The sequence below is a fragment of the Lineus longissimus genome, chromosome 18 (assembly GCF_910592395.1).
Source record: "Lineus longissimus chromosome 18, tnLinLong1.2, whole genome shotgun sequence".
In the NCBI taxonomy this organism is placed as follows: Eukaryota; Metazoa; Nemertea; class Pilidiophora; order Heteronemertea; family Lineidae; genus Lineus; species Lineus longissimus.
Window position 1 is genome coordinate 6,582,024 of NC_088325.1, and position 10,182 is coordinate 6,592,205.

The following is a 10,182-nucleotide window of genomic DNA, read 5'->3' on the forward strand; positions in this document are numbered from 1 at the left end:
GTGAGATTGTTTTAGTATACCTCTGCAGTTGTTTTCTCCCTTGTGTTCAAACAGGTGTCTTGGAATGAATGTAGACCAATGAATGAAGAATGGTCGACAATCGGGAACCTAAGTATGGAATGGCCATTTCAGGGATGGTGTATGCTCCGACTGCAAGGCATGTGTGTACGTGTGTCAAAGATGCAACAATGCACGTTGCCAAATGTGGTACATGGTCTGGCTTGAAGACGACAGAAGAAGAGGAGGACATGCTGCTCACACACCGGCAGTATGCCCCTGTAGGCCTACATGTAACACACCGGGCGGCGTATGTCCTCATGCCTGCTGACGCCGATGCATTTGGGAACAATCTGTATTGGTCATTTTGTCAGTGATGGCACACCCTACAGAATGAAGCATATTAACCAGCCAGAAGCTCATAATCAAATAATACTGTGCGTCTACTGGTTTAGTCCTTGATTTCTAAAATAACCAATGCCAATACAAACGATTCTGAATATTTTGTGTATTTCTCGTGATCAAATTTGGTGGTTCAAGAAAGACTTTGAGAAGCCTCTCTGCAATTGTACAATATACGTAGTACAGGTAATCTTGAAAATACAATATTTTTCTGGGTGTTCTTTTGAAAGTACCAATCACCAATGGCATTACAACTCTCGGTGTGTTGCTCGATGTAGTTTCGGAATCCCATGCATTCTCAAAATATTTATCATCCCTGTTAAGTGTGCCTTTCTAACTAGTTTCTTCATCTGACGTTACTTCGTCAGACACAATGTTTGAGGGTATCAATCTGTACAAGAGATACTTTCGATGAGACAGCGCAGAGTGTATAGCCTCATCTCGATCAAAGTCATCATCTTCCAATTCTCGTACCTTTGTCATTATTGCCTTGTAAATAGGGTGTTTGCGCAGCATGTGCATATTCGAAAGAGAGTTCCGAAAAATATTACGTAGACTTTTCCTATATTTAGGTAGCAGTTCCTCATGCACCCTTTGTGCAGCATCTCCCTTGTCGATGCCTTCTCCAATTACATGTAGTTGTGACAATTTTTGGTCTTTTTCATCCCTGTGAATGGCATAGGCTTTCGCAATCATATGGTCAAAAACAGCCGATTTCACATCGTTGGTCATTTTCTCACTCTCACTGTCGGTATCCTTTTCATCCGATGTGACTTCCAAGGATGAGTCGCTCGCAGATATATTCGTGCTATCATCGGACGCAATGCTGTCTTCATCGTCACCGTCAGGAGTCTCCACTTGATGCTTTGTCATGCGGTGTCGTTTCATGCTGAAATAACTCGAGAAGACTTTACTACACTCTCCGCACGTAAAAATCATGACTTGCCTCATTGACGGTCAGAGCCAAACTGATGCAAGAACAGTCAAAATAGGGTATTTATATCACGTTTCGTGCATGCACACTTTTCAAATTTGCTTCACATTTTGCACATTTGCTGCACAGTTTGCTTCACAATTTGCACAGTTTGCTTCATAATTTGCACATTTGCTTCACAATTTTTTCACAATTCCTTCACAATTTGCACATTTCCTTCATAATATGCACATTTTCGAAACTGCTTTAATGTAAAAAAAAAGCAAGTTGTTGCAGGCTTCAGCGTATCGTCTTCAATTGTATGCACTCGAAAATGGATATATTGCACATCATTGTATGTAGTAGAGCTCACATACCTAGCACGGCCCAAGTGAAAGCGTGTTGGGTCACGCGGGTTGCACGCCATCAGTGAATGAGAGTCTCTTTTTTGGCACTGTTTTCACAAAGCCTTGCAGGGGGTATTCGAATCGATCACTAGGTTGTCACAAAGGTCCATATCAAGACGACGTGCAAATGTGCATATTGTGAAGCAAATGTGCATATTGTGAAGCAAATTGTGAAGGAAATGTGCAAATTGTGAAAGAAATGTGCAAATTGCGAAAGAAATGTGAAACAAGTGTGAAGGAAATGTGCAAATTGTGAAGGAATTGTGAAAAATTGTGAAGCAAATGTGCAAATTGTGAAGCAAACTGTGCAAATTGTGAAGCAAACTGTGCAGCAAATGTGCAAAATGTGAAGCAAATTTGAAAAGTGTGCATGCACGAAACGTGATATAAATACCCTATTTTGACTGTTCTTGCATCAGTTTGGCTCTGACCGTCAATGAGGCAAGTCATGAATTTTACGTGCGGAGAGTGTAGTAAAGTCTTCTCGAGTTATTTCAGCATGAAACGACACCGCATGACAAAGCATCAAGTGGAGACTCCTGACGGTGACGATGAAGAAAGCATTGCGTCCGATGATAGCACGAATATATCTGCGAGCGATTCATCCTTGGAAGTCACATCGGATGAAAAGGATACCGACAGTGAGAGTGAGAAAATGACCAACGATGTGAAATCGGCTGTTTTGACCATATGATTGCGAAAGCCTATGCCATTCACAGGGATGAAAAAGACCAAAAATTGTCACAACTACATGTAATTGGAGAAGGCATCGACAAGGGAGATGCTGCACAAAGGGTGCATGAGGAACTGCTACCTAAATATAGGAAAAGTCTTCGTAATATTTTTCGGAACTCTCTTTCGAATATGCACATGCTGCGCAAACACCCTTTTTACAAGGCAATAATGACGAAGGTACGAGAATTGGAAGATGATGACTTTGATCGAGATGAGGCTATACACTCTGCGCTGTCTCATCGAAAGTATCTCTTGTACAGATTGATACCCTCAGACATTGTGTCTGACGAAGTAACGTCAGATGAAGAAACTAGTTAGAAAGGCACACTTAACAGGGATGATAAATATTTTGAGAATGCATGGGATTCCGAAACTACATCGAGCAACACACCGAGAGTTGTAATGCCATTGGCGATTGGTACTTACAAAAGAACACCCAGAAAAAAATATTGTATTTTCAAGATTACCTGTACTACGTATATTGTACAATTGCATAGAGGCTTCTCAAAGTCTTTCTTGAACCACCAAATTTGATCACGAGAAATACATAAAATATTCAGAATCGTTTGTATTGGCATTGGTTATTTTAGAAATCAAGGACTAAACCAGTAGACGCACAGCATTATTTGATTATGAGCTTCTGGCTGGTTAATATGCTTCATTCTGTAGGGTGTGCCATCACTGACAAAATGACCAATACAGATTGTTCTCAAATGCATCGGCGTCAGCAGGCATGAGGACATACGCCGCCCGGTGTGTTACATGTAGGCCTACAGGGGCATACTGCCAGTGTGTGGACAGCATGTTCTCCTCTTCTTCTGTCGTCTTCAAGCCAGACCATGTACCACATTTGACAACGTGCATTGTTGCATCTTGCAGTCGGAGCATACACCATCCCTGAAATGGCCATTCCATACTTAGGTTCCCGATTGTCGACCATTCTTCATCCATTGGTCTACATTCATTCCAAGACACCTGTTTGAACACAAGGGAGAAAACAACTGCAGAGGTATACTAAAACAATCTCACAGCAAACGCATCAAGTGCCTTAAATACAAGTGCCAAAATAAAGCTTAACAGGATCACCTTGATCACCAATAAAAACATACTAATGACAATCCAACAGATTACACGTGCTAAAGCTTAACAACATTCAGCACCTATTAAACAACAATACCCACTAAACAATAACCCACCCTATGAGAACCATACAGGTTCAATAGTTAAATTATTCATAAGGCATAATATTTACACAACCATTGTTCGGATGGCCGCCATGTTTTTGCCAATTTACAGACCGAAATAAGGGTCCACATTTAAATTAAATTAAATTTAATTTAAATTTTTAAAAAAATGGACCATACTACCTGGACTACTACTTGCATATAATTAACAAAGTATAGCTTTTACTCCACATAATTTCTCTATTTCGCAAATTTCGCGGAATTCACTTGATAAACCCAAAACCCACGGTTATACGGACAAGCTCCAGTCGGTTAACAGCACATTTCCATTTTCAAAATTTGAAAAATATTTTATAAAAGTGGAGAAAAACTGCTTGACATGTTGAAATTTTATCATTCACGTCAGTTTGTTTACTATTTACAACACGAGCCCACTTGAGTGCGTTTCGAAATTTTATGCGCAAATGAGTGGGCCATTGAAAACCAAGGCCCATAAGTGCTGTCACATTTCAGGGTTGCGGTTATAGGCGTCGATAAAAGTTCCTCGAGCGCTGACTCTGCTTAGAATCGGCGAACAGAGTCTAGGCAAGTATGACGCATTATGTTACACTCCAATGGGTAGCTTGGAATGTGCTTGCCTTGGGGAAACCCCTTGACTATAGATCGACCTTAACTGCAAATATATTTCCTGTTCTATGGCACTCGACATAGATTTGCTGGTTGGTATTTCCAGATGATAGCTCAAAGAAATCGTTTAATATATTTATATTGATGAAGCAGTAAAATCGGTGTTTTTGTAGCCCTACGCCCAATTAAGCGTACAAATTGCGCATATATATATCTACCATATCTTCCTAAGTTGTAATTATCATTGTACATGCTGTGTTGCGTAGCATGTACAACAGAATAGAAAGATTTGATGACATGCACTCTCTGAAAAGCCGTACTCCCCTGCCCCTGGTCGCAAATGTTGTTTACCAATTTCAATGTTCGCGTGATGCGAACCTAACCTATATAGGTAAAACAAAGCGACATTTGACCACCAGGGTCAGTGAACATGGCAAATCAGGAGCACCTTCTGCCATTAGGGAACACCTGGATGCCTGTAGGTCGTGCGAATCCAACTTCTCGATTCAGAATTTCAAAGTTGTAGATACTGCAAGAAATGATTTTCAATGTTCCATCAAAGAGGCAATACACATCAAAATCAAAAAGCCAATTCTAAACACCCAATTGTCAACTCAAGGGTTGTCATATTTTCTACAACTATTCTAAATTTAGCTCACTTATAATTACTCAAGCATTGCATAATGTATAATAGTATGTATGTCACCAGTCTATGGTTCTCATTCAGTCTTGTATACCGCCTGATGAGGGTTCGAGCGAACCGAAATCGATCGTGGAATATGTATATAGTGTAAATAAACGTCTACATCATGAAGATGTTAGCAACTTTCATTGCGTATATATGGTTGAGCAATTATGGTAGAAATGAGAGCAAATTGTGCCATTAATTTGGCATAGAGCTACAAAAACGCTATATCTACTCATTCGGGACAGCTTGATCAATATAAACCTACTAACATATGTTTTTAAGCCATCATTAGGAATACCAACCAAGCAAATCCACATCGCATGCCATATATATGGTAAAGGAAATATTCGCGATTGAATATGCCTTCGCTTTCAATTTATTTGCTGTCGTCCGCTTTGGTAACCATAGGGGACAGTGATTTGCTCACTGTCCGAATCCCCACACTGATCACCAGGCGCAGGGCCTACATGCAATACACCAACAAACTCTCTAAAACGTAATTGAAAAAGAAGCATGTCCACACATCTCACACTTAGGAACAAAAAATAATGGAGAGCAACTCCTTCTATAGAGTCGTCGTATTTATATCCCAGCTAATGCTCACGAGGCAGCTCGCAACGGATTTTTTATAGACCCCAACTAATGCTCGCAAGGTAACCGCCTGCAATGCTCGCAACGGATTTTATAAATATATACAACAGCATGCTACTATTGCTAGAAACAAGTGTCTCACAAGGCATCTAACCGCCAGCAATGAATGATACAAACACGATCGGCCGCAGAGAGAATGGTGAACGAATGACGAGTAGGCCAAGCTATTCATGCGCTCGACGTAAGCCTTGGGTGGTATATGATTTCTGAGCCCAACGAAAAGGGAAAGATTTGGTAACTTAAGGCCGCGCGTCACGTGATTGCGTCGGCTTGAACTACATGTAGATTATGTAATCCAAGAGGTTAATAACGTGATACATGTATCTTTGATAGTAAATCTACCACTAGCTATTATAAATAGCCTGGAAGGGTTTGCCTGTATTCATCAATATGATTGCATAGTGAATAGATCGTTTAAAATTCAAATAGGGCAACGACATGATTATTACAGTCACGAGTGAGTGTCTATAAACCTAAGACTCTGTAAAACTAAGACCCATATTACTATAAAACTAAGACTCATATTATTATAAAACTAAGACCCAATCTATAACTTCTTAATATCATTTCCCACAAAATATGTTGTGGTTGATGGATTAGGCTAATTAGTCCTTGGCTAATCCCGGTCACATGTTATTTTTTGTGTCTGGGAGATGAATCAGAATTAGACATGATCAGCCACTGCTGTCGAACCCTAGGTGCCAGGATTCAATCCATCAGCTACAAAATATGGGTAAACTAGATGCCGACACTGTTACATCATTATCTATTTCATAAAAAGTTCATTGGACTGCAACTGCTCTATTTTTTTTTCTTCTCAATGTACAGTCCTGATCATATTAATATAAACACCTACTTCATGCAATATCTCCCAAACTAGTACACCAATTCCAATACGGTTTTCTGGATATTTTCTGCAATTTTGCTTTCTAATTACACATTATGGCAAGAATGTGAATGCATATGTGCGTCATTATGGAATCGGCCATTTAAAAAACCCTACAAAAACTTTTTTAGTTCAGACTTTTTTTGAAATATTTTTTGCTACAATGATAAATCACAAAAAACCTAAGAATACTGACAAAAAATCATCAAAGCGAATGAGTAATAATGAAGATAGAGCTATTTTTCAACAGCGCATTCACTGCCAAATGGCATGTTCTTACGAGAAACACATGCTTATAGCAGTGAAACCCTTAATTTAACAAAAAGTTAATAATGACTAGTTCGATTTTGATTATTTTTTGTCAGTATTCTTAAAGAATTAATTGTACTATCGTTCTAGCGAAAAATATTTCAAAACAATTTTGAAAAAAAATACGTGTTTTTGTAAGGGTTTTTTAATTGGCTGATTACATGATGAAAGACTGATGCATTTGCATTCCTGCCATAATGTGTAAACAGAAAACAAGATTTCTGATAATGTCCAGAAAACCGCACTGGAATTGGTGCACTAGTTTATTGGTAGATATTGATTGAAGAAGGTGTTGCTATTAATACGATCAGGACTGTATATGTAGAAGTTCAGCTGCTCCTTCAGAAAAATAACCAACACGTTTGTTTATATGATAAAATAATTTTGATTCATTATATGCCACTTGTGCTACTTTAAGCAAGAGATCATGATTGTATCAGATATCTAAAATTATAAATGAAGGAACATAAAAAATAAACAACCGAGATCAAATACTTAAATGATCATTATCCAGCAACGGTAATACAAGGAAGTGAACTTGTACCTGAAAGCCCAGCAGAGTCCTCCACTAGCCGTTACGGTCAGTTGGCCGCGCCCCCATTTCCGCGTAATTCTCTCTGCGCTATGACGTCACTGCATATCATTACGAGCTCATTATCGCGTACATTTAGGCGTGAAAAATATGAAGTCGGAAATCGATCCTAAACTTGCCAAAATCTTTCTGAATGACATGTAAACGGAACATATTATTCTGGATAAAACATAAATTAGTAGTTTCATTAAGAAAAAAGTGTAAAAAGTCCTGAGGTTTGCTGTTTACGTGACTTTGAACAGCGGTCGTCGCCCGAAAATTTGCAATTTTTTCACGTAATTTTGTTGAATAAATGCACCTAACTCATCAAAAACATCGCGCGTGCTCAGAAGTAATGACTGATATTTATTGTTATATGTATCTTTGACTGAATAACACGATAGTAAAAATGATTATTTCTGTCGCACGGCTGGAAAATACGTTTAAGTTGCCTCTGATTTTTGTCAGAAAATGTTGCAGCCGGATTTAGGTTCCGACCACACCCGAAGTTGAGCCGAAGAGGCCCGAACACTAGGATCGCCACCATCGCTACAAAACGTGTTCTAGAATACTGATTATGAAAACTTGTCCAATAGCCCATCCTGCCGTCCTATCCCTCCTTTCATGAGACCACCATTGCCCAAATTTAATGACAAAATGATGCAAAGAAGAAACTTAACATTAAAGATAACTAATCCTCTCTTCTGCATCTTGAAACTCTTTAACAGTGAAACGCTAACATTGAAACAAGAACACCAATAACAAACAGACAGTCAATTGTTGAAGGGTGTAAAACACAATGCCAAATTCAAATTCTTGCAAGTGATGCTGTTGAACTTTTCAAGTGGAAGGAATCAAACTTATTTTCATTCGTGACGTTATTTGCTAATGATTGTTTACACCATTCAACAGCATGACATGTTCATCAAACCCGATTGACTGGAGAAGTGAAAGTATTAGCTGAAAGATAAAGCAGATTTTTCCTGAATGACAACAGCATGGATGTACAATTACAACAGTCAAATTGATGACAAACTTCAAGTTAAACCAATCACAATCTTGCAGGAAGATGTCCTGTAATAGGTTAAGTTTACACCTTTAATATTGGCATTGGTCATGCTGCTCAAATTACATACTTTATCAGCTTTTTGGTACTATCTTTTACTGATACAGCAACTCTAAAAATGAGATGATGGCAAGTTCTGTGCGCGATGTCTGGCACAAAATAACTCTTGTGGGGGTACTGATGAGGCTATTCCCGGCTTTATAAGCATCATTGATGGCTTGGAAGCCCGTTCAGACCCAGGCCAGGGTCAGGGAAAATAAACTATCCATCCAAAGGTCGTCCAAAATTACCAGACAATGCCTATTATTGAGCCATGTCACCTAGTAGGCCCTGGTGTTTTGGACCGTGCAGATCCACATTGTAATGTGTATATGATTTCTTTTCCTGATCTATGGCAGCCTTTTACAGGCAAATCTGGCAAAAAAGTGCCTAAACATAGGCAACTAAAATTACCAAACAAACAAAAGATATATCATCATGAGGAAGTTTATTTTCACAGAGGATATACAGAGAAATTTCTGAAGAATCAGCCGGATTGCCCAACAGTAGTAGTAGACATCTCAGTCACCTGGATCTTTTCGGAAGTGAAGCATCATGGCTCATGCTTTACTGTTTGAGCACATCCACACAAATCGATAGTATTCCTGGTCAATATCAATGACGATATGGTTGAACACATGACATACCTCCAGTCTCATAACATAACATAACACTCACTGTCGCTCTGACATTTCTGACGACTATTCTACCAGTAGCTTTATCAAAAGGCTCAAAATCATCTGGTCATTTGGCCACAAGTTGTAGAAATTATAGTCAGACTAAGCATATTCATCAACAGAACTCAAACAGGCTACCATCATGCCATTCTCACTTTTAACCACAATTTTTTTGAGACACGCTGTGCATTAAAATATTTTTACAATATCGCGTTGTGCACGCAATTGCCGCGAAAAACGGCTTGATTAACATCACGTGATCCAAAACATCATAAATATTAATGAGATTTCTTCGAAAAATCACCAAATTAAGTGCCAAAAAAGAAATATTTAGGAAACCGGGTGCTCAAATGTTTTAAAAGATATGAATTCATTTAGGATTGGTCAACCACTTCGCAAAAAATCAATTTACCAAATATCGCCGCAAAGCTGGAAAATATCTTTGAGTGAGGTATGTTCAGCGAAGATTGCGAAAATATCATCTTTCGAAAAATTGATCAAACTCGGTTGATTTTGCTTGGAATTTGATGAAATAAACACCAATTTTTTCTTTCAATAACTAACAATTTCGCCATCTTTGATCAATCGCTCTCCCCGAACAGTCGTGCATGCTACAGAGGTTTTAGTCTCTGCCACAAATATGGCGCGAGTTAGTATCAAATGTTTACCGATAGGTGACAGTAGCAGCGCAACGCAGAGAGAAACGCTCTTTTGGCGCTGCGAACGGGGGCGCGGCCAACTGACTGGGAAATTGTCACAAAGAGGGTGTTTTTGTGAGACATCCCAAGAAAATCAACAAAAAGGGGTCTTTTGGGCTGAAATTGGTGAAAATAGCTCTGGAAAGTGGGTTAAAAATTTGATTTCATTCCTCTAGATAGGGGTCAATCTAAACTTGGGGAACGAGTATAGCCCCCCCCCCTAAATTCTGGGAGTGGAGGGGCCGGCTTCAGTAGACATGCAGGAAGGTTTAAAGGAGCAACTTTCTCGCCGTAAAACGTTGGAACGTTCTCCAATCACTTTGCAACTTACA